The sequence below is a fragment of the Arvicola amphibius genome, chromosome 6, assembly GCF_903992535.2.
Source record: "Arvicola amphibius chromosome 6, mArvAmp1.2, whole genome shotgun sequence".
Lineage (NCBI taxonomy): Eukaryota > Metazoa > Chordata > Mammalia > Rodentia > Cricetidae > Arvicola > Arvicola amphibius.
In genome coordinates, this window is record NC_052052.2 from 51,801,023 (window position 1) to 51,824,111 (window position 23,089).

The following is a 23,089-nucleotide window of genomic DNA, read 5'->3' on the forward strand; positions in this document are numbered from 1 at the left end:
ACAATTAACAGCCAAGTTTGAAGCAAACTTTAAATTCTGGCCTGGTAGATGGGCTCTGGTCAGTTTAATATCCACTGTCCCAGAAAATGGCCCCAATAAATTTTTGCAGAGACTGAAGAAGGAAAACCCATAGTTCATTGTATTTCCCATCAGGTCTAATCAGGGGCAAGCATATATCCTGACATATTTCCTGCCTGCATATCTCCTGCCCGCATGTGATCAAGCACATCTGGTGTAGATGGGTCAAACTTGTTAGGGGAGTGAAAACACGTGGTTTGTCATCGTCCATAAACAGTAACCTCCAGCATTTCAGGAACTGTCTGTTTTGGGGTCAGGGGCTTGCAGATCAGAGGCATTTTTGTTTCATGGATCCCTAAGGCATAGTAATTAAAACTTAAAATGTAACTTTGGCTCTCACACCTTCTGTCACTCAGGAATGACAGAGTTAAACCTTGGTTCCAAGGCACCCATACCCCCTTGGGTAAACAAATGTTATTGAAAGCCTCAAAGATTAAGGAGGACAAGGGGTATTTGGGGTGCTAGAGCAGGAAAGCTTGGGTAAATATACCATTCTCAGGAACAAAAAACACAAACCAGATAAAATTCAAATTCTCTCAAAACTGCTCCAAGTGAATGCAAGTGAGCTTTATCATTTCATCATACCCTTTCTTTGATGATATGAAAAAAGAGAATTCACAGTGCAAAGATATGCAAAATACAATGCTCTTAAATCTTTCAAACTCCCCTTTTCAGGATTCACTTGTAATGACTGTATGACTTCAGATGATTTTTTTTCAATTTGTTTTAGTATTGGCTTAAACCCTCAAGCATGGTAGTAGAAGTAACAAAAAAATAATATGGTTTTTCAGCTAGAATCCTTATGTTGAAAAGGAGAAATTAAGTACTAAAAGGGCAGGGGTTGTTGGTTTGTTTATTTTGTTTAGAGACAGGGTCTCCCTACATAGTCCTGGCTGTCCTGAAATTCACTATGCAGAGCAGGCTGTTCTCAAACTTACAGAGATCCACTTGCCTCTGCCTCCTAAGCACTGGGATTACAGGCATGTCTACAAACAGATTTTTTAAAAAGGAAATTTCAAGTATCAGTATGTAGAGTGGAAGAAGAAAAATTTTGGTTGCATTTCTCCCGTTATTACTAAGTATACAAACTATAACACCTTTAAAAATAAAATGTCAATGTAAAATAACATTAAGAAGAATCACTCAGATGGGAAATCAGAAAACATTAATCAAGAAATTTACTGGGCCAATAATGTCTCAGTTTATCATTATTCAAACATTTAATTATGTTTCTTCTCTTGCAGAGCTCACACTGTCTTCCTTTTAATCCCTACAGTAAACTGTAATACTTACACTTAGAGGAAAACCAGGATGGAATATAATACTTGTTTAGGGTTGCTTTTATAAAAGCCTAACACATGTGGAACAAGGTCACCTTTTATAGTTTCTGTAGGACTTCCATAATGACAAGTAGTCTTGAGATGCTCAACCTAGGAAATCTTATGGATACAGAACGCTACTTTGGTGACTATACCCAATGCCAGTTTTCATCACAAATATTTGCAAGATTTCATGGCTGAGCGTCAAGAAGGTAAAGTGAGTTCAATTTCCCTTTAACAATTTCTTTATTCTATAATATACTAATAATACTGTGATGTCCGCTTCAGTAAACATTGACATAATCACAAACAACCATAAGGCGGCTATGATTATGTGCAAGTACTTTGTTGCTTCAGTTGCCTTTGTAAGAGTATTTTATCAGAACAACACTGATGGAGGAGGGTCATCTGTCTATGTTTTACTTTCATTGGTTAATAAAGAAACTGCCTTGGCCCTTTGATAGGACAGAAAATTAGGTAGGAGGAGTAAACAGAACAGAATGCTGGGAAGAAGGCATTGAGGCAGTCACCATGACTCTCCTCTCTGAGACAGATGCAGGTTAAGATCTCTCTTGGTAAGCCATCACCTTGTGGTGCTACACAGATTACTAAATATGGATTAAAGCAAGATGTGAGAATTAGCCAATAAGAGGCTGAAACTAATGGGCCAGACGGTATTTAAATGAATACAGTTTGTGTGTTGTTATTTCGTGATATAAGCTAGCCAGGCGGCCAGGAGCCGGGCAGCAGGAAGTGGCCCCCAGCTCCTTTTACACAACACAAAAAGTAACTACTATGAAAGTTTTCTAGGGATTATCTACAAATAATCACAAGGGCCATGTGGTGGTAGCACACAACTTTAATCCGAGCACTCAGGAGGCAGAGGAAGGCAGATCTCTGTGAGTTCAAGGCCAGCCTGGTCTACAAGAGCAAGTTCTAGGACAGGATCCAAAGCTACAGAGAAACCCTGTCACAGAAAAAGAAAAAAACAATTCCAAGACAGAACATAAGGCCTCTGTGAGTCCTCTCATTACTGCGGTCACAGAGCATCTGGGACGTCACTGTTGCTGTGTTTGTGCCTCACAGCTCAGACATTTGAAACTCAGAAACTGAGTTCACACAGCCTATGATGGATGGATAGACATGCAGCCCACCTTCCTTTCTCTTTCCTGCAGGACAGCAGGGAAACCGTAGACATGTGCTGATAGCCATACATGCCTTTAACCCTTCATCAGGAAGCCCTGAGACCCTTCAGCTATTAAAAATAGGGATGACGCCATCCATCACCTGGGACTCTCCAAGGCCTCACTACTCAAAGTGTAGCCCACAGACCAGCAGCATCTGTGGTCCTGGGATGCAGCTGCAAATACGGAGTTCAGATCTACTAACTCAAACTCATTAACAGATGCATGCACAGCAAAGTTCAAGATATTCTGAATCAAAGGATGTGGGCTGTTCTGTCAACTGGGAAGTCAGGTGTTCCATGTTAGCAGTAATATGACAAAAATGGGTATCTATCTTGCTGCGCACAGAATTTCCACTCAGAGTCTTTATCCACTTGCCGTCTTGCAGAAACAGGCATTTTCCTGAGTAAATTTGGTTCCTGGAAACCCAATTACAAGGAACATACTAAAATCTTTTTTTTTAATTTTATTTTTGAGAGTATAATATAATTACATTTCTCTCTTCCCTTTCGTCCCTCCAAACCCACCCATGTGCCTCTCCCTGATCTTCAAATTAGTGACCTCTTTTGCTAGTTATTATATGCATGCATGTGTATGTATATACATACATTTTCCTAAATATAAGCTGTTCAGTCTGTATAATGCTACCTGTATGTATGCTTTCAAAACTAACTGTTTGGCACTAGATAACCAATTAGTGCAGTTTTCCCTGGGGAGGAAGACCTCCTTTTTAGCTCCTAGCTTTCCTCAGTTGCTCATAGTTCTTTGTGTAGAGTTGAGGCCTTATGCCCCTTTCTCCAACCATTTTGGCATGTCCACTGGTGTGTTCCTGTTCACTTCACATTTGGGTAATTATGACAGTGATACTTTACCAGTGTAGCTTCTGATATTACTAGGAGACCACATTCTCATGACAAACTCCCTGGTCCTCTGGCTCTTACACTCATTCTCCCCCCTCCTCTTCTGCCCTGTTCCCTAAAGTCTTAGGTGCAGTGGTATTTTATAGATGTATACATTGAGACTTGGCTCTACCATCTCTGCATTTTGGTTGGTTGGAGTTTTCTCTAGTGATGTCCTGTACCTGGACAAGGGTGAAGATGAAAACTACACTTACCTGTGGGTACGAGGATGGATATTTATAGATTGTTGTTAGGGATCAGAAGACACCATGCAAAACTTTCAAAAAGGGAGAATTCTTTCTTAATCACTGTTCTGTTGTGAAGAAACACTGTGACTAAGGCAACTCTTATAAAAGAAAGCACTTAATTGGGGCTTGCTTACACTTTCAGAGGTTAAGTCCATTTTCGACATGATGTGCACAGCAGCACACAGGCAGACATGGTGTTGGAGCAGTAGCTGAGAACTACATCCAGAGAGAGAGAGAGAGGGAGGGAGAGGGAGAGGGAGAGGGAGAGGGAGAGGGAGAGGGAGAGAGAGAGAGAGAGAGAGAGAGAGAGAGAGAGAGAGAGAGAGAGAGACTTGGCATGGGCACCTGAGATCTCAATGGCACACTTCCTCCAACAAGGCTATACCTCTTAAACCTTTTAATTCTATCAAATAGTGTTACTCACTGGTGACTAAGCATTCAAATATATGAGCCTATGGAGGCCATTCTTATTGAAATCACATTCCACTCCTTGGCCTCCATATACTTGTATCCATAACATAATACAAAAACACATTCAGTCTGTGGACTCTATGTGCATCAACGCCTGCCTCCAGGTCCCAGTCCCGCTTGAGTTCCTGTTCTGACTTCCTCCAGTGATGGACTATGATCTGGAACTGTAAACCACATAAAGCTTCTCCTCCCCAACTTGCTTTTTGGTCACGGTGTGGTGTCTCTCATCCCAGCAATAGAAACCCTAAGACACTATCGGTCTCAACCTTGTTTAAAGGTTCATGGAGGCCGAGCTCTTAAGCCATAATGCAGTTGAACTTCCAGCATGAATTTCTCCCTAAGTTATTTTTCCCCACATTCAAGTCATTTGCAGTTTACAACTAGGAAAACTGAGAAATGCTAACGGCCCTGAAAGGGTTTCCTAATTATCCCTCAACCAGCTGCTAATGGGCCCTAGCTGCTAGCCCTGGGCCTTGGCTAAAGATCCAGCTGGCTGACATTAAAGAGAAGCTGAGATACCGCTGGCCTCATCAACTGGAAGCCATGAGGCGTGGTGGAAAATGTCTTCTTTTCATTTTTCCTGCCCTGCCCTTTTCTCCTAATGTTCCAGCATAGCCATGAGGTGTCTTGAGAGAAGCCAGAGTAGTCTAGGCAGCGGGGAGGCAAACAAGAAGTGAGCTAGGAATGAGAGGGAATTAGCCAACAAATGACCATTGTAAGTCTACAAAATGCTGGCATTTTGTATTGTACAGAATGTTCTTCTTGATCTTGCGAAGATGAATGTTGGAGGACGAGATAAAGTAAAGATGTGTAGATAGGAGAATTCACAGACCAGGAACGAGAGAGCAAGTCATGAATCAGACGGACCTCTAAGCTAGCAAGAGGGAACAGGAAGCTGACACTGCTGAGCATGCTCGAAGATAGACTTTGAATTAATTAACATTTGAACAATGTATTTGGGGAGGCGCTGGTTATCGAACTCAGGACCTCATGCATGTAAGGCAATACTACCAGGTGAGCTATATCTACAAGACTGTTTAATAATTTAGTACTTTTAATAGTAGCTGCCATGAATCATATACCTATGAGGAATATGCCAGATCATCAAAATGGCCCTTTAAATGGATTTTACTATATCTATTTTATACATACCGAGGTTAAAAGTCACAGAAGTTGCTAGCACTGTGAACACTAGAACTCTGTTACTTTCTTGACCCCGAGGTTTGTATGTATTCTGTGACTGCTTTTGTCTTTTACTGACTTGGATTTTTAGATGATTCAATAGGGATACATATTTTAAAGATCAAAAGTAAGGGGAAATGAAATCGTGCCCTGTGTCAGTAGAGAATCAACCAAAAGAATTATTTTAACGGATATAATTTAATATAAAGAATTTCTGTCTGGTAAGTTATAGATCTAAATGGTAAATGATAATGCTACGGGGCCTCTAGGGATAATTCTGTAGGAAGTAGCTACCTCTAGTACTAGCTCACAAAAGGAAGAGACTGCCATTGCAAAACACAGCTATGGCGTAAAGACCCTCACAGAGCTGAAACTCAAGATTCTGAGAAGGGACACTGATGGTGTCCCAGAGTTTTAAGGATAAGGTGTTTTAACCTGGGTCACTGATCTCTGAGGAAAGGGCCAAGTTGGCTGGTACTAGTGAGGGGGCATGATGAGGCAGATTCTATGTGTTGAAAAATATGAAAAGTGGATTGAATTTAGCTGCTGCCCCTAACAATGACTTCTACTTTCACAGTGAATAGAGTTAGGGGGTAAAAACAAACACGAATCAGAAAGGAGCAATCCATGCTTTTGGCCTTCCAGGTGTGCAGGTTTCTCCTAGGGCGCCTCTGTTGGCTGAGTTCAACAAATAACTAAGTGACCAAGCTGAAATTTGGTGAAGAGGCCTAGTCCGGGAATATCAAGATATACCTGGGGTATAGTGAAATATAATTGATAGTTAGCCTTCAAACTACTTTAACACCTTTAACTAGCTTTTAGCTAGTTTTTTCTTTTACTCCTAGTTCTCTTTAACCCATTAATATTATAACAAGACTAATTATCTCAATGCACACAGCATAAAAGTATTTCTTTATTTAAACCTAAAGGGAATCTGTTTCCTCTTACAGGAAAAGCCATGTTTTCTCCCCAGTGTCTTAAGTCTTGTCCTAAACTATTCCTCTTAATTACTGTAGTCTGGCCACCAGTGTCCTCCTGAGTTTCTTCTCTCCTTTGAGCTCCGCACCGCCCCAGAAACCCCAGACTCGGTTCTTCCTTGCTACCCTCTCACTCAATGCCTAGGCCATCACTTCTTCCACTCCCACCACACAGCTTTCTGCTATCTCACATCCAATTCTAAATGAACATCCTTACACCATTTTCCTTATTGTATACATCATATCTTTCTGTAGGACTTAAAGGGCTTCAGGTAAGTTTCAAATATTTAAGATCTATTTGCCTATTAGATTTTGAGCTTCACAAGAGGGGAAATCCTATTGGTTTTGTTGTTTCTTACAAAGCACGGACTCTGACGTAGAGTCATGTTTTTTTTTAACACCTGTTGAGGCAGGCGTAAGCTTTTCTGTAGTCCCCACATTGCTGAGTCTATCAGATTCCTCATAGGGCACATAGGGACCTCCTCTTCCATGGCTCACACAGTGGTGGCTAAACAGAAGATGAAGGAAATGTCACCCCCCCTTCATTTATAGAGACTCCTCAAATACAAAGATGTTCACAAATCGTATGGATCCTTTGGTGCATTTCAGTCTCTGATCTGGAGCTGGTGGTGGCCACCCTGGAGTGGAAATTAGGGAGACTGTAACCACAGCTAAGCATGTCAACAACAACCACACACCACATAAAGGAGTAATGAAGAGCAGAGGTTATGGACCGCCCGGGTTTGGAACCCAGCCATACCATTAACACTACCCACATGACCTTGGGAAAGTTACTTATTCTCATTGTGTTCCAGTTTATTGAGTATTCCTTAAAAGGTCAGTACAAACATAGATGCTAATGGTATCAACAGACACATATCTAGTATTATGAGTGGAAACACAAGCACACAACGAATCTCCCCACCTGCCTCTCAGTTAACTCTTTGCCTATAACAAACCACACCTACCTTCTGTCCCTCACGTCCAAAGTAGTTTATTATGCAGTGTCCCATGACCTGAAATCCTTATTTTCTATCACGCATGCTTCAGCCTGTCTGCCTTTTTGCTCATAATATTCCCAAGTATAGCTCTCCAATACTCCCACCTTAGGTGACTCTTGAACATGAATTTGGGTCTATCAAATGTACCGCCTATTTCTCAAAAGCACTTGTTAGTCCTGTGCTAGTGTTTCTTTCGCTAATGAGACTTTAGGACATAAACTTAGTGATAGCTTAACTCCATTCCAACACAAAGTAGAAGGCCCTTTTCCTATTCATTTAAGAAGTTGTGGCTGTGTTCACTGGAGACCACCATCCTTCTAGCCAGTTTAAACAGCACAGGATTTGTTATTTTTAAGCATGCATGGAAGATTATTATTCTATATCTATTATTTCCCTCCTTTTGATACTAAAACTTTATTCTACATTTTAACTGAACGTTGATTTGACTACCTGTGTAGAAATTGCTTTTTTTTCCAGTGCCCTTAGGGTTGAACAGTGCTCTGTGCATATGATAAGGTTAGTGGGATACGTGGAAACATCATGCATGAAGTTTTGTTAAATACTTAATGCACTTTTTCCTAAAATGTATTTCATTTTAAATTATGTATATGTTGGACAGGGGAGGGGGTAATGTGCACATTAGTACACGTGCCCTGGATGCCAGAAGCACTGGTTCTTCCTGAAACTGAAAATACAGGAGGTGATGAACCGACAATATGGCTGCTGATTTGCAAACTCAGGCCCTCTGCAACAGCAAGTGCTCTCCAGCCCTGGAGTCATTTCCTAGATAAGAAACTTCTTTCCAAGGGCCGGTGAGATGGCTCAGCGGGTAAATGTGCCTACCGCCAAGTCTGAGAAAACCAAAGTTTCATTCCTGGGATCCACATGGTAGAAGGAAAGAACGGTTTCCTAAAAGTTGTTTTCTGACCTCCAAATGCATGTCATGGTATGTATGCATGTACACACACACACAGACATACACACATATACACACACATACTCATATGCACGCACATACATGCACAGTGAACACACATAAGCACTCATTCACACACACTAAATCATATGCATACACACATACGTGCTTGTATACACACACAGTTCAAATAAATACAATGGTAAAAATGCAACAGACGGAAAAAAAACAGCTGAAGCAGGAATGTCCCTCTGTCCTTCAGTTCTTTGCCCCGAAGCATTTCATTAGAAGGCTGTTCCTAACTTTTGCCTGGAGCAAGTCATAAGGCACTCAACTGAGAGGAAGCCTCCCTACACCCAGGGGGCAGGCAGTTCCTCTTGGGAGGAAAGTTCACAGGGAAGGATCTGCAAAGACCTCAGCTTAGTCTCCCAGTTTGTTGCTGTTAGGTCACACCATTTTGTCGGCAACACTGTCTACTGCTTAGATGACCTATTATTCTGGTTTGCTTTTCTGGGTCTTCATTTCCTAATAAGTCTCTGGTGTCCATATAACATTTTATTTTATTACATATTATAACGTGTGTTGGGATTCATTATGTATGTTCTTCTCTTGTAAATTTGCCTTGTGTGTGAAGTGTGCAGCATGAACCTGGTATAGCTAAGAAAAGAGGTGTCTTCCTCTCTACAGAGGAACACATGGAGTTCTGATGAGAGCAAATTAGGACTTGCTGAAGTCCCACACATGTGCAGAAACAGGAGTAATGGTTAACAAAGCCTTGAGCAGGTGGTACCTTGGCTGAGTCACAGTGGAGAAGCAGCAGAGCTTCGTGACTGAGCCGTTGACCTCTGGTGTGAGATCGATCATGGCAAACCTCATCCATCATCCAGCCAATTGTTACCCAGGACCTCGAGGAAGCTCAATGTAAGCCCAAAAGCAAAGTAATGTCAACTTCCCCCACCCCCACAAAAGAGAGAGATTGCTAAAAAAAAAAAAAAAAAGAGTGAGTTGGATTTTTCTATTCTATTCCTTACAAAAAAAAAACAGTGTTTTATTTTCAAGAAAAAGATATGCCACTCACTTGCAATAATGTTAGCTGGATATATGCACTTTGAGAGGAGCGGTCCTTCCATGCTCACCCAATGAACACCTTGGTAGGGACCCAGCTGAGCTTTTCTCCACAGCCCACCTTTGAACTGTCAAACAAATTATTTTTCTTGACTCTTGGCTGTTTCTTGCTGAGACCTTGGCCCCTGATTTCAGAGAGTCTTTTTTGTCCTAAAGACATTCCCCACTCAGCCACATCTTTAGCCTCAGAACTCCCAAAGTCTCAAGTAAGGATTCCTTGACTCCCACGATTTTGTGGGGGGGGGGGGCTTGGAAAGCCCTCCTATAAGCTGTCCCCTCTGCTGGCTGGTGTGAACTCAGATATCTCTTAAGTCCAACAGTATACTCCCAACCACAGGGCATATTCAGATCAAGAGGAACCTATAGACAGAGCTGCAGACCCCGTGAGTACTAAAGTTATACTTTAAGTTTTAATTACTGTGCTTACTAGATCTATAAAACAAATATGCCTCAAACTTGTAAGCCTTACTTGCCCAAGGACAAATAATTTCCTGAACTGCTGGGGGCTATTGTACGTGTAAGATAACAAGCCACGTGTTTTCATTTGTATAAACAAAGTTGGTTGCCCTAACAGCACAGGGTGTGCTTGATCACATGTAGGTAAGAGGTATATAGGCAGGAAGTATACTGGGATGTATTCTTTCCCCAAATTGGACAAAGACAGGAAGTATATAGTCTTGTGGGCTTTGCCTTTTAAGGACCCGATGAATGTGGTTTGCAGCCATTCTCTGGGAATTCTGGGTATGAACCTGGCGAATGTCCATCATCCTAGCCAGTATTTAATAAAGCTTCCTTCAAATATGATTCAGAAATTCTGGTAGTGGTCTTGTTCTTGCTCAGTGGGATTAACAAACCCAGACACACCAATGTACAGGTATCGTCTCATCCATGTGAGTGTGCAAAGAGCTGAATACAGACCCCACAACTGGGCTGCCTAGCACCCACAAAAGCAATCAAGTCACAAGCACTGACTCCGACCTTCATATGGTGGCCCAGGAGCCAGCACCTGTACAAAAGAGAAATGACATCTAAGGGATTCTTTGCCTTGTCCTTTGCCCGTCTCTGACTTTCCAGAAGTGCCTCGTTGTCATGGCCCTACCAGGTTTCTCTGCCCTCACCTGTTTCCAAATCTACCCTGGTCTTTTTTTCTCAAACACAACCACTCTTTGAGTTGGGACTCAGCCCAGGGACGAGTGTGGTTCCCAGTGTAAAGGGTCTCTTACCCAGTAGTTTTGAACTGTGTTGAGAGATAACATATTGGAAGATGTTCACTTACCATGTGGCCCTGAGACCTAGAACATATTTTCTTATGAATCAAATATAGAAAAACAGGCTGAGTTCTGGAAGACTGCAAACTAGAGAAGCAGGTTTGAGGATAGGATCTGACACCCTGAGGATGCTAATACGTGACCCTGAACGGTTCCCAAGTGGCCTCCCGGAGCTAGCTGATCTAGAGTTTCTCAAATGCTAATATGCAGACACATCACCCGAGGGCCTGTTCAAATGCTTGGGATTCTGCACATCCCTCAAGTTCCTACTGAAGCTGATGAGAAAAGTCGAGCAGAGTTCAATGAGTAATGTTTCAGAAGTCTCCTCCAGCTCCTGGGCCCTGTACACTATATATACCACACGTGCTTTTGTAACAATAACACAGTAAGTGGGTTTAAATATATTTACATATACACACATTATGTTATATGCTATATTGCACCTATAACAAGTGATTTAAAAATTCTGACACTGCAGAGATATTTAAAAATATACCAAGTTTATAAAAGTCTCCCTCACCCCATATCCCACAAGAAAGAACTACTGTTAGCTGGGCAAAACATTCAAGAATATGTCAACCATCCAGACAGTATGGATGTCCTGCTGTCCCTGTTCATTCAGCCTATGGGGTGGATTTAATTTGGGGGAGGAGTTGTTGTTTTGAGATTGTTTTTGTTTGTATTGGTTAAGTATTAATTTTTCTTCTCTATGTCAAAGGCATTGTAATAACCAGCTAGGAGAGTGACCATGTTATGAGTTGGGGGCTAAGAAAACCAAATGTCAGAGGCCTTGGGGAGACATTCTCAGACAGAGGATTAGAGTTTGCGACTACAGAAAGGAATCTTCACAGAAATAAGGGATGGGACGTAGTGGAAATACAGCCTCAGAAATCTAACCACTAGTGGTTCTTCAAGTAAGGCCTCTCTCCTGCTCAGTCTCTCTGAGGAGAGGCTGATCACCTTTTAGGAGCCGATCTAGCGCATGCTTCTTCTAGAAAATAACTAGCAACATCAAAGAGTGATCCAATGAGACAAAGAGAGATGAGAGTTTCTTCAACAGGGCTCAGGAATGGCTGAACTGTGGTGACCCAGAACAGACTCCTTGGTCCAGGAATTCAAGAGAGAAGCAAGTCTTGTCTTCTGTGACCTCATGCATACAGCTCAGAGGGCCAGAGAAGACTGTTATCTTGCTGCAGTTTTGAGAAAACTCCTGAGGAAGATTCCCAGTTGACATCAAGACTGCATTCGAACTATTTGTTGTCTGGCAGTTTCTCGCAGGAGGGGGAAGCAGTAGGAAAAGAAAAGGTCACATGTCAGCAGGATAAAAAGGAGTAAGCAATTGCTGGGGAAGGAGATTCTGGGTCCAGGGTCACAGTTTTCATGAGTCATTACCTGCCAAGCCTGTTTGGTGGGCTTTTCGGTGATATGGCTGTTTTTTTGAGTCATATTTGCTCCTTGTAAGTAACTTCTTACCCATATTCCTGTTAATCACTACAATAAAAACCCATTTGTTCACCAAGTTAGACACTGGTACAATTATAACTTTGATCTGTTATGGGTTCCCTTTCTGTGGTGAGTAGACACATGTGTGTTTTCTCTTCCGGAAATGTCTGTCACCCAACACTGTTGCAGAGGTAGTCAACTTTTCATCACTGAAAAACACCCCCCCCCCAAAAAAAAACAAATTAAGGGAAGAAGCATTTATTTTGGCTCACAGTTTCAGAAACGTCAGCCATGGGTCAACTGACTCCATTGCTGTAGACCTGGAGATGAAGCAGAGCATCAAGAATCAGGAGGGTGTGGCAGATTATAGATGGCCAGGTTATAGAGGTCAGGAAGCAGAGAAAAACAACGAGGGGCCAGGGCAAGATGTACCCTTCAAAGACATGCATGGTCCTGTGCCCTGCTTTCTCCAGCCAGGCACCACTTCCTTATGAAGCCTGGATAGGAAATCATCAGCAGACTAGTCAATTGACAAAGAAAGAATCTTGTAATCCAGTCACCTCTACAGGATGGCATCTCCAACTTGAAGACGGGTCTTAAGCACGTAACCTTTCGCACATATACGGGTATTCAGACATAGACCACAACATTCTCCCCTTTACCCTGGAACCTCACACTTTGTTCTGTGGTCCATCTCACTTGTGTTCCCCTGCCTCCTCACTGTTATCCAGGAAGAAGCTTTGCTGGGTGTTTGATTGAGCCTCTAGCTCGCCCCTGCACAATCCAGAAAGCCCAATTCCTATCTCTCTCTTTCTCCAAGCCTGCCTGCTCAGAGAGTCTCCAAAGAAAAGCAGCCAAAAAGCCCAGTTCCTTACAACCTCCTCCCCTGTTGCCACCAGCAGCCCAAATCCCCACCTAAGCACACAGCTTTTGACCATCCTTGGGCACAACCCCAGCTTGTGGCGGATACGTCATCATCCCTCGTCTACAACCTATAAAGTCTCCCTGCTTTAGTTCAAGAGTGTGATTTCTCTGTCCTCGGTCTCTGGGACTAGAGAATCTGCTTCCAGGAGTTGCTCTGCTCAGATATACCTGTTGTTAGTTTTTCAATCTAGCTTTATCTGGCTTACTGCATCGGTGGAGAAATTTATTATCGGGGGTAATAATATCGGGGGCAATCTATTATTGGGCACACAAATGCAGCTTTTCTAGAAGAATATGCTGTTTCTTGATGCTGAGCACACTTCCGGGGATACTCTCTAGTTCTGTCACCCACTACAACACTTACTGTCCTCCCCTTTTCCTCTTTCCAACTGCAGTGGTTGGTTGGTTGGTTCATTCATTCGTTTGTTTGTTTTGTCTCAACTTGAATTTGCCACCAGCCCCCCAATGCCACTTAATTCTACTTCTATTACACATTAAATTATGAAGTCTGCCCTATGTATGTGCCCATAGTTTAAAATGTGTTCCCTGAATGTTTGTTGGATAAATGAAACTATCATTGACCGAATGAGAATTAATGAGTACTGCTAACATTCTTGTATCAGGCCACTGACTCCTTTGACTTACAGATAAATATCAAGAAGGCAGTATGACAGTGAAGAACCCACTGGCTCAAGATCAGAGGCTGAACGTGTAACTCTGATCCTTGACGTGTTCCACATCACTCCATAAGTGTTTACGCTTTCTGTGCATTGTGGTCTTTAATGGAAAAAGGATTCCTATCACTCGCAAATGATGAAAGGAGAAAATCGGTCCAAATCCACCCCCATCCCAACCCGTAAACCACCACAACAAAAACAGGCAGCGCAAGCAGCACAGTCCTTAACAGAAGGCCTTTGGCCAGGTCAACAGAAGGATTGTTATTAGGTGAACAAGCCTAAAAGCTGGTTTTCTGACAGGTTCTCCTAAGGTGGGTTCCTGAAGGTCAACTACCTTGGGTGGATGTATCTAGATCCAGGCAGCTTGTACAAGCTCTGATCCCTATCCTGCTGCCATAAAATCTGCAAGCTTTTCTGCCACTTTACTCTTCTCTTGGCCTCTCTCCCAGCCTGAGAGATGGCCTTGGCAGTTTGATTCCCAAATAAACCTTTATTTCTACCCATAAATGGTTTAGTTGGGTAGTTTTTCCTGTACCATTACTTATAACAGACATGAGAGGTTCAAATGTCAGCCCTTGCAATGGAATGTTAAAATATACGTAGAAGTACTGTCACCAGAGTTGGACCTAGGTCCATGTACAAATCATGATACTTCTTGTCAGTTGCAGGCACCCCATTCAGTATTTTGTACACACTAGACTGACACTCTGTTACAAACAAACTTCTGTTTGGCCAACAGTTCCCTTCTTGGCCCTGACAATAAAGGTGTTGGGTCGGCAGAAGAAATGAAGACATGCTCCTTCAGTTGCCTCATTTTCTGTCAGGACCACCCCAGCCTTGTTTCTTTGTGAGGGAGTCCAGTGTGAAGTATTACAGAGCTCTGAACTAGATTCACCCATTTCTCTGTGGTTTGGACCCCGGCACCAACTACAAGCACTCCTAAAGACTCTAGGTCCCAAGTACAGAGCAACTCTCTCGGGCCAGAGGTTCAGCACTGACTAATACCTCTGTAATTCAGTGCCCTGAGCACTGCAGCTTCCTAATGCACATCTGGCTCCTTTGTTTCCCTAGGAGAAATTCATATCTCTGCTCCCTTTGATTGCTGAATCCTATTATATTCTTTTGTTGTTGTTGTTATCTTAATTCCTTAACATTTCATTAACAATCCTTTATATTAAATTCTCACTATTACAATACCCAGAACGTTTCTGTCTCTCTGTTATATCTTGAGCAACTCTACTCATAGCCCTGCTAGGCCTGAAGAAGAAACAGAAGAAACGTTGGCAGAAATAAGTTTAAGAGATTCCAGTAGTCTTGAAAAGATTCTCTTGAAAAAAATCTCAGGTTTTTCCTGATGTGAGCAGCTTTAAAGACTGCCTCCAATGGTGCTCGCATATTAGGCTTCACGGAAAAACTGATTTGTGGCCACTCCTGAAACTACATTATAAAAGCTCTGTGACTTCCACCTTGAAATCATATTCGTGCAGCTCACTTTTGAGGAGATAACTGTCAATTAGGTAGTCCTGAAGGGAGGGGCCAGAAGTGTGGGACCGAGACTTGCAAACTCAGGAGTAAGCTTGGAAGGCAAAAAGCTACTGCTCCCTGCAGTTTGAGCTCAGTTGGACCACAGCCTTACGGAAACCCTTAAGCTAACCCACACTCAGATTCCTAACCACAGAACTGAGATGATCAATATTTGTTGTTTGAAAACCACTAATTTGGGGACTAATTGTTGTGCAGCAATGGATGTTTCGTAAAGTTCCCTTTGTTAAAATGCTACAGAAAGCCCAAAGGAAACAGCAAATGTGGAAAATTTACCTAACAATCAGCAGTCATGTATAATTTCATTGAATTGAATATTAATTTGGTTCTCATAATTATACTTTTTAAAACTTGTGTGTGTGTGTATGTGTGTGTGTGTGATGTGCACTATTAGAAATTGGGTCAAGGAGAAATAGCCCATATTTGTCTGTAATTTACAGATAGGAATACTATGAGCTGTGGGCTAGATACAGGAAAAAAAGTATTTTAAACTCTATATCTTCATATAACTAAAAAGATGATAAGGCATATGGGAGAGCCCAAGACTAACCAAAATTCTCATATTAAAATGTACAATTAGCATCATAGATTAATTTCTTTATCAGGCAAGAATAAGACACCAGCATTTCAACATTACAGTTTATTTTTTGGCTGCTAGTTGTACTAAGAGGCAGCCAAGTTGCTGGGAATTTTTGACGCAATGTTATTTCTTATAGAAGCTGCACATATCCCAGGAATTCACTATCTCTTGAACTACTCAGTTACTGGCTTGAAGCAGTTGTGGATCATAGATGAACAGTAGAGGCACCAGCGATAGATAGAACTCCATATTTGTGGATTTAGCAATATTGGCATTATGAACATGGCTATATACAGATTCAATGAAATCTTCATCAAAATTCCTACTATACTCTTTACAGAATTAGAAAAAACAAACCTAAAATTCATATTTAAGTGTAAAAGATCCTGAATAGCTAAAGTGATGTTAAACAGAAAGAATGATGATAGGCTATCCCAATACCTGATCTCAGACCATACTAAACAGACACAGAGAAAAAGAGAACAGAACCCTACAACTGCAGCTACCTCATATATGATCAGGAAAAGACACAGTCCCTTCAATAAACAGTGATCAGAAGCCTAGGTGTCCACATGGAAAAGAACCCATACCTCTCTCACACAGACAAAGAAAATCAATATAAATATTCTAAGAACCTTAATCTACAACCCAAAACTCTGACACTTCTAGACATAGGTAAAAGTCTTCAGGTTCTAAAAATAGGCAAGATCCTTCTCAAAAGGATTCCCATCGCACAGATAGTAAGCCCCTAACTGACAAGTGGGATTACATGGAATTAAAAGACTTCTGAGCAGTGAAGAACACCAAATCATTGAGTCAATAAATGTGCTAGGGATGGCTTTAGCTCAGTGTTTCCTTCAACAGCACAGCAATAAACTAATGCTAATGTATTGAAGAGACAATGTTCAAAAGAAGAAATACAACTGAGGAACAAATATTTGAACGACGTTTCCATGTTGGCAAACATGATGTAGCTATTCCACTCCTGGGCTCACTGCAGCTGTGTTTATCTGCACACAGAGGACCATTTGCAGGGAGAATGGAGACCCGCAAGATGGGGGTGGCATGAAGAACAGTAGGGAATGGGATGGGGTGTGAATAAGAACAAAGCACAATCATTTATGTCTATGAAAATGTTACAATGAAACCTTTTACTTTGCATGCTAACTAAAAAAAAATCGATAAAAATTCTGTGACTTTACGTATTTCAGCATCCGTGATTTACAGAGCTCTCTAAGCTGTGCTGAAATGAACTAGATATGGTGATGAGCACGTATAGAAAACAGTGAAGATGGAGCAAATGTGATTTCAGTCCTGGAAATGCTGTGCTACCCCGCACACAACACTTTGACTCCACCATGGGTGGTAAGCAGTATTGTTATCATAGTTACTTGTTCTTTTGAGGTCTCTATTGCTGTGGTAAATACCTTTAATAAAAAAAAGCAGGCAGGAAAGAATTTTTTTCCTTTTTTTTTTTTTTTTTTGGTTTTTCGAGACAGGGTTTCTCTGAGCTTTTTTAGAGCCTGTCCTGGAACTAGCTCTTGTAGACCAGGCTGGCCTTGAACTCAAAGAGATCCGCCTGCCTCTGCCTCCCGAGTGCTGGGATTAAAGGTGTGCGCCACCACCACCTGGCAGGAAAGAATTTATTTGGCTCACATGTTCTGATCACAATCCATCATGAAGGAGAGTCAGGACAGGAACACAAGGCAGGAAGCTGGAGACAGGAACTGAAGCACGGGGCTGCAGGAATGCTGCTTACTGACTTGCTCCTCCTGACTGGCTCAGCCACCTTTCTTATGTAACCCAGGACCATCTGCCCAGGGGTGCCACCACCTACAGTGGATTGGGCCCTCTTATATAAAACATTAATCAAGAAAATGCTTCACAGACTTTGCCTATAGGTCAACCAGATGGAAGTAATTGTTCAGTTGCCATGCCTTCTTCCCAAATGATACTAGCTTTGGTCAAGATGACAAAAGAAATCCTAACCAACACACGTTTCATATTATAATTTGCTAGAATGTTGTAATATTATGGAAAGAAGTCTTTAATATTGTGTAACAATTAGAATGTCCTCATTCTTTTTTATCAAGATAGGTATAGAAGTGAACAGAGATAAAGCTAATAGTAAGAAAAGAGGACCAGGCCGTATGTGGTTAGTGTATGAGGATGTGTGTGCACAGGTGGCCGAATTAGGTGGGTGTAGGAAGGAAAAGCTCCCTGACTCTGCACAAGTGTCTCTGAGTTGTAGGTTTATAAAGCTCGCCAAACCTCAACCCTATACAAAGAACCACAGGCAGCTAAGGACTGCTGAGAGTGAGAGGCAGTTTTCACCAGGGAAGAGCACACTCACTGACTGTCCAACACCAAATGGTCAGCTCTGAAGACATACATACAAATAACATTATATGGAGAACAGGTTATATTTAGGAATTTATATGTATATGCATATGAAAAATGAGGCCATGAACTTGAAAGAGAACAAGAAGGGGCAGGGCTTTGAAGTGAGGAAAGAGAAGGAAGAAATAATGTAACAATATTATAGACTTTAAAATAAAATAAAAACGTACCCATGCTCATAAGATTTCTAATGGATCACTGTGGATATTAACATCACAATTGCAATTTGAAGAGTTGTCGAATTTAATTTTCATAGCCATTTCAGGTGAGTTACTAACTAAAGTTCTTGTTCTTATTTCATTAGATAAAGTTTCTCAGGCAGTTTGAAGCCAGAATTAAAACCCTCTTCTTTTATCTTTAAAAACTACATTCATTTACAATAAGCTGCTTCTAGTTAGTGATAGGAGATATATAGGTGTGATAAGAACACATTTTGTGTTTTTTTATAATTTCTTAAAACCCAGTAGCACCCATTAAATGTGGTAGATACATTCAGTGATTCCCATTTGATACCTGAAGCCATAGATGGCACTAAACACTGCTATATTGTATTTTCATATGCATATAATCCCATGATAAAGTTTGATCTATAAATTAGGCACAGTAAAATCAAATAGAATGGTTTAAAATAAAATGATATAGTAAAAATTATTTAGAAATGGTTTAGTTCTGGAATTTTCCACTTAATTATTTTAGACTATGATTGGTCAGAGGGAAGTAACTTGAGGCCACAGAAAAGGAAACAGTGCATGTGCCAGGCTAAGACTTCAACTACTACATTGAATAAGAGTGAACAGAACAGAACATCTTGGTCTCTTTCCTGGTTTTAGAGGAATGCTCCCATTTATTTCCCTGATGATGTTGATTTTAGTTCTATTGTTGTAAATAGCTTTTATTTTGCTGATATATATATTATGTCTATTCTTGATTTCTTTTTTTGGGGGGGGGCTTTTTACCATAAATTGGTGTTCATGTTTGTAAAAAGCCTTTTCTGTGTCTATCAAAATGATTATATGTATGGTTTTGTGTTGCATTACATTTATTGATTTCCATATTTTTAACCAATTTGGTACTGGTGTTATGATCTTACTGTGTTCATGACTGATCAGCATGTATTTATTTGGAGCATTTTCATTTATATTTATTGTGGAAATTGGTTTACAGTTTTGTTGTATCTTTTTCTGGTTTGGCATCAGATTAACACATTGTAATGCATTGGCTGCATTTTCTCGTTTTTATTTGTTTAAAGGTTTTAAAAATTCTGGTTTAAGCTTTTTCATAAAGGGTTATTAGAGTTAGGAAGTTCATGCATACAGTCTTGTGGGGGTTTTGTACAGCAACTTTTTGTTACTTCTTTAGTTTTCTTGTTTGTATGAATTTGGTTGTGTTATTTATGTCTTTTTCTATCTCTTTCATTAATTTCTGCCATGATTTTTATTGTTTTCTGATTTCTAGAACTTTGTTTTGAGTTGCTTGTTCTGTATTTCAGAGTTTATAGTACATCACTGGGTTACTTAGTCTTTCTGAGTTTTTAATATAAGCCCTCATAGCTGTGAATTCTACTCTGAGAAGAACCATAGCTGTATCCCAAAGGTTCTGATAGCTTGTTTATAATTTCACTTGATTTTAGGTACTTTTAACTTTCTCCCTGTTCTCTCCAAGAGTGTGATGTTCTATCTCCATGTATTTGTGTAATTTCTGTAGTTCATCTTGTTATTGATTTCTAGTTTCATTAAACTATGATTTAATAAGAATAATTTCAATTCTTTTTCAATGAGAAATGCTGTGGGTAATGCTCTTGTACCCTGTAAATATTTGTCACTAGTGTTGGTTTAATAAAACATTGATTGAGCAGTAGCCAATCAGAAAGTACAGGTGGGGTGACCAGACTAGGAGATTTCTGGGAAGAGGAAAGTTTCAGTCTGCAGTCACCAGCCAGAAGCAGAGAAAGCAAGAGGAGAATGCCTCACTGATAAAAGGTACTAAGCCATGTGGCTAAACATAGACAAGAATTATGGGTTAATTTAAGTTGTAAGAACTAGTTAATAATAATCCTGAGCTAATAGGCCAAACAGTTTATAATTAGTATAAGCCTCTATGTGTTTATTTGGGATGAGTAACTGTGGGACTGGGTGGGACAGAAACTTCTGTTTATAGAAAAACTTTCATTGCAGACTAGAATGTGATCTATTATGACAAAGGTTATATGGGATGCTGAGAAGATTATCTATCCATATCTGTTGGATGGTATATACTGTAAGTATCTATTTATTTTTGTTTATACTGTAATTTAATTATGATATTACCTTGTTAATTTTTGTTCTGCATAACCTACCAAGAGGTGAAAGAAATAATTGAAGTTACCCACTATTACAATATTAGAACTTCCCTTTTATAAACATTACTGTTTATGAAATTGCAAGAACAATATTTAGTGCATAATATATATGTGTGTGTGTGTGTGTACGTACAGAGAATCTATTCAATGAAAATATAGCAGAAAATTTTTCAAACACACACATGGAAATGGACATCCAAATACAAGAGAATCAGAGAAAAATATTACAGTAAATATGTTAAAATATAAATAATATGAAAAGTTATTCAGGAAAAAATACCAAATTACATACAAAGGTAAACACATTAAAACAATATCAGATCTCTTATTAGTACTTGATGCTCTTGCAGAGGACCTGGGTTCAGGTTCAGTTTCCAGGATTCACACAGCATGTGTGTGTGTGTGTGTGTGTGTGTGTGTGTGTGTGTGCGTGTGTGTGTGTGTGTGTGCATATATCAACAATATGTGACAATCACATATACATGGTTGTTTTACAGTAAACAATAATATGATTATTATATAGTGTTGATATGTATATAACAATATGATTGCTAAAATTGTTGATGAACAACTTCTCTTTTTAGTTTATAGCAACATTCTTTATGTCTACTTAACAAATTTTTATTTGCAGTATATTTTAAGAGATATTAAAATTCATATACCAGCTTGTTCTTGGTTTGCATTTGCTTGATAGATCAACTACCAAGCTTCAACTTTCAGACTGTGGGTGGCCTCTTTGCCCATGAGGTATGTTTCTTGAAGACAATAGATAACTGGATTTTTTCTTAAATCCAACTAATCAATTTTCATCTTTTCCTTGGTGAACTGGGCCATTTATATTAAAGGATATTGTGAGAGATTATTACTAAATCCTGCAATTCTTTTGGTTATTTGTCTGGCCGTCTGAATTATTGTTTGTTCTTTTATTTATCTCCTTGGAATATTAGGTGTTTGGTTGCTTACTGTATTGGAAAGAACCAATTCCGTGTCTTGTCTCTTTTGTTCATGCATGTCTCTCTTAAGAAATGTACTCCTTCTTGTGTTCTGTGATTGAACTTTTCTTCTTCTTCCTCTCTGTACAGTATTCTTTTAAGAATTGTAATTCTGGCTTAATGATCACGAACTTCTTTATTTTGTGCTTATCTTGGAATATTCTTATTTTCCTGTCAATTTTAAAAGGTAACTTTTTTGTGTATGGCAGCCTGATTTGGCAATTATTCAGGGCTTGAAATATATTTCTCTCTGCTTCCCTAGGTTTATGGTTCTGATGACAGATCTGATATTTTATTTTGATGAGTTTACTTTTGGAGGTGACTTGTTATTTTATCTGAACAATTTTTCATATTGTTATATTTATTTATATTTTGACATATTTACTGCAATATTCTCTGATCATGTCTGTCTGGGTTCTAATTGCCTCTTGTGTCTGGATGTGCATTTCTTCCTATATACTTGAAGAGCTTCCTGCTGTGTTAATTGAGTTGATTCTCTGTACCTCTAGCTTTCACCTCATTTCCTCCTATTCTCAGGATTCTTGGGTTTGGTCTCTTGAATATATTCCAGAGTTTGTACACATTTTGGTCATGTTCATTTATTCTTTTGCTTCCCTTTATTGATGCCTGAATGTAGTATAGTATCTTCTGTATCTTGTTCCACACAAGATTTTTTCTCAAAAAATAATAATTAAAAAAGAAGTCCTCTGATGTTGGTTCTGGGGTTAAGGATGGCTCAGTAATTAAGAGCACTTGTTGCTCTTGCAGAGAACCTGCGTTCAGTTCTCAGCATCTATATAGCAGCTCACAACCATTTTAACTACAGTTCCAGGGGATCTGAAGCTCTCTTCTGACCTTCACAGGCACCAGGCACATACATGGTGCACACACATACATGAAGGCAAATACTCCTACACATACAATAGAAATAAATAACCTCCTTTCTAAAGGACTCCTCTGGAAGAGAATCCATATTTAATTTGAAACACTCACTCCTACATGAAATGTCAACTTATTTTAGCTAAGTTAGTGTACCTGAATAAGAAGTTCTATATAAACTCTCCAAGGTAAGCAAACATGTCTCACTGATTGCCCAGAGTCTTCAATCAGGACCACAGCGTTCCCAGAAAGGAAGGAGGCCTGAAGTCAGGAGGGCATCATGTAGACCACTGCACATGATGCCCTCCTTCCCTACTGCTTGCATGACAGCAGAGATGCCCTGCAAAGGGGACTCCGTCTACCTGGAAAACCAGCAACAGAACCCTTGACATTCTCTTAAATGTGTGTCCCGCCCTTTCAAGCTGATGTCCCCCCTCTAAAGCTTTATCACCTATAAGTGCTCAAGGCTCCACCACCTGCAGCTGCCAGGCTCCAAGGGAGTCAAGTGCTAGGATCAAGTAACTTCTGCTTCCCATTAATGCTCCTCTGCTGCTAGTTTTATTTCAGCTTGAGATAAGCTAGAGTCATTTGGGAATAGGCAACCTCAGCTGAGAAAATGTCCCCACAAGACTGGCCTGTGAGCTGA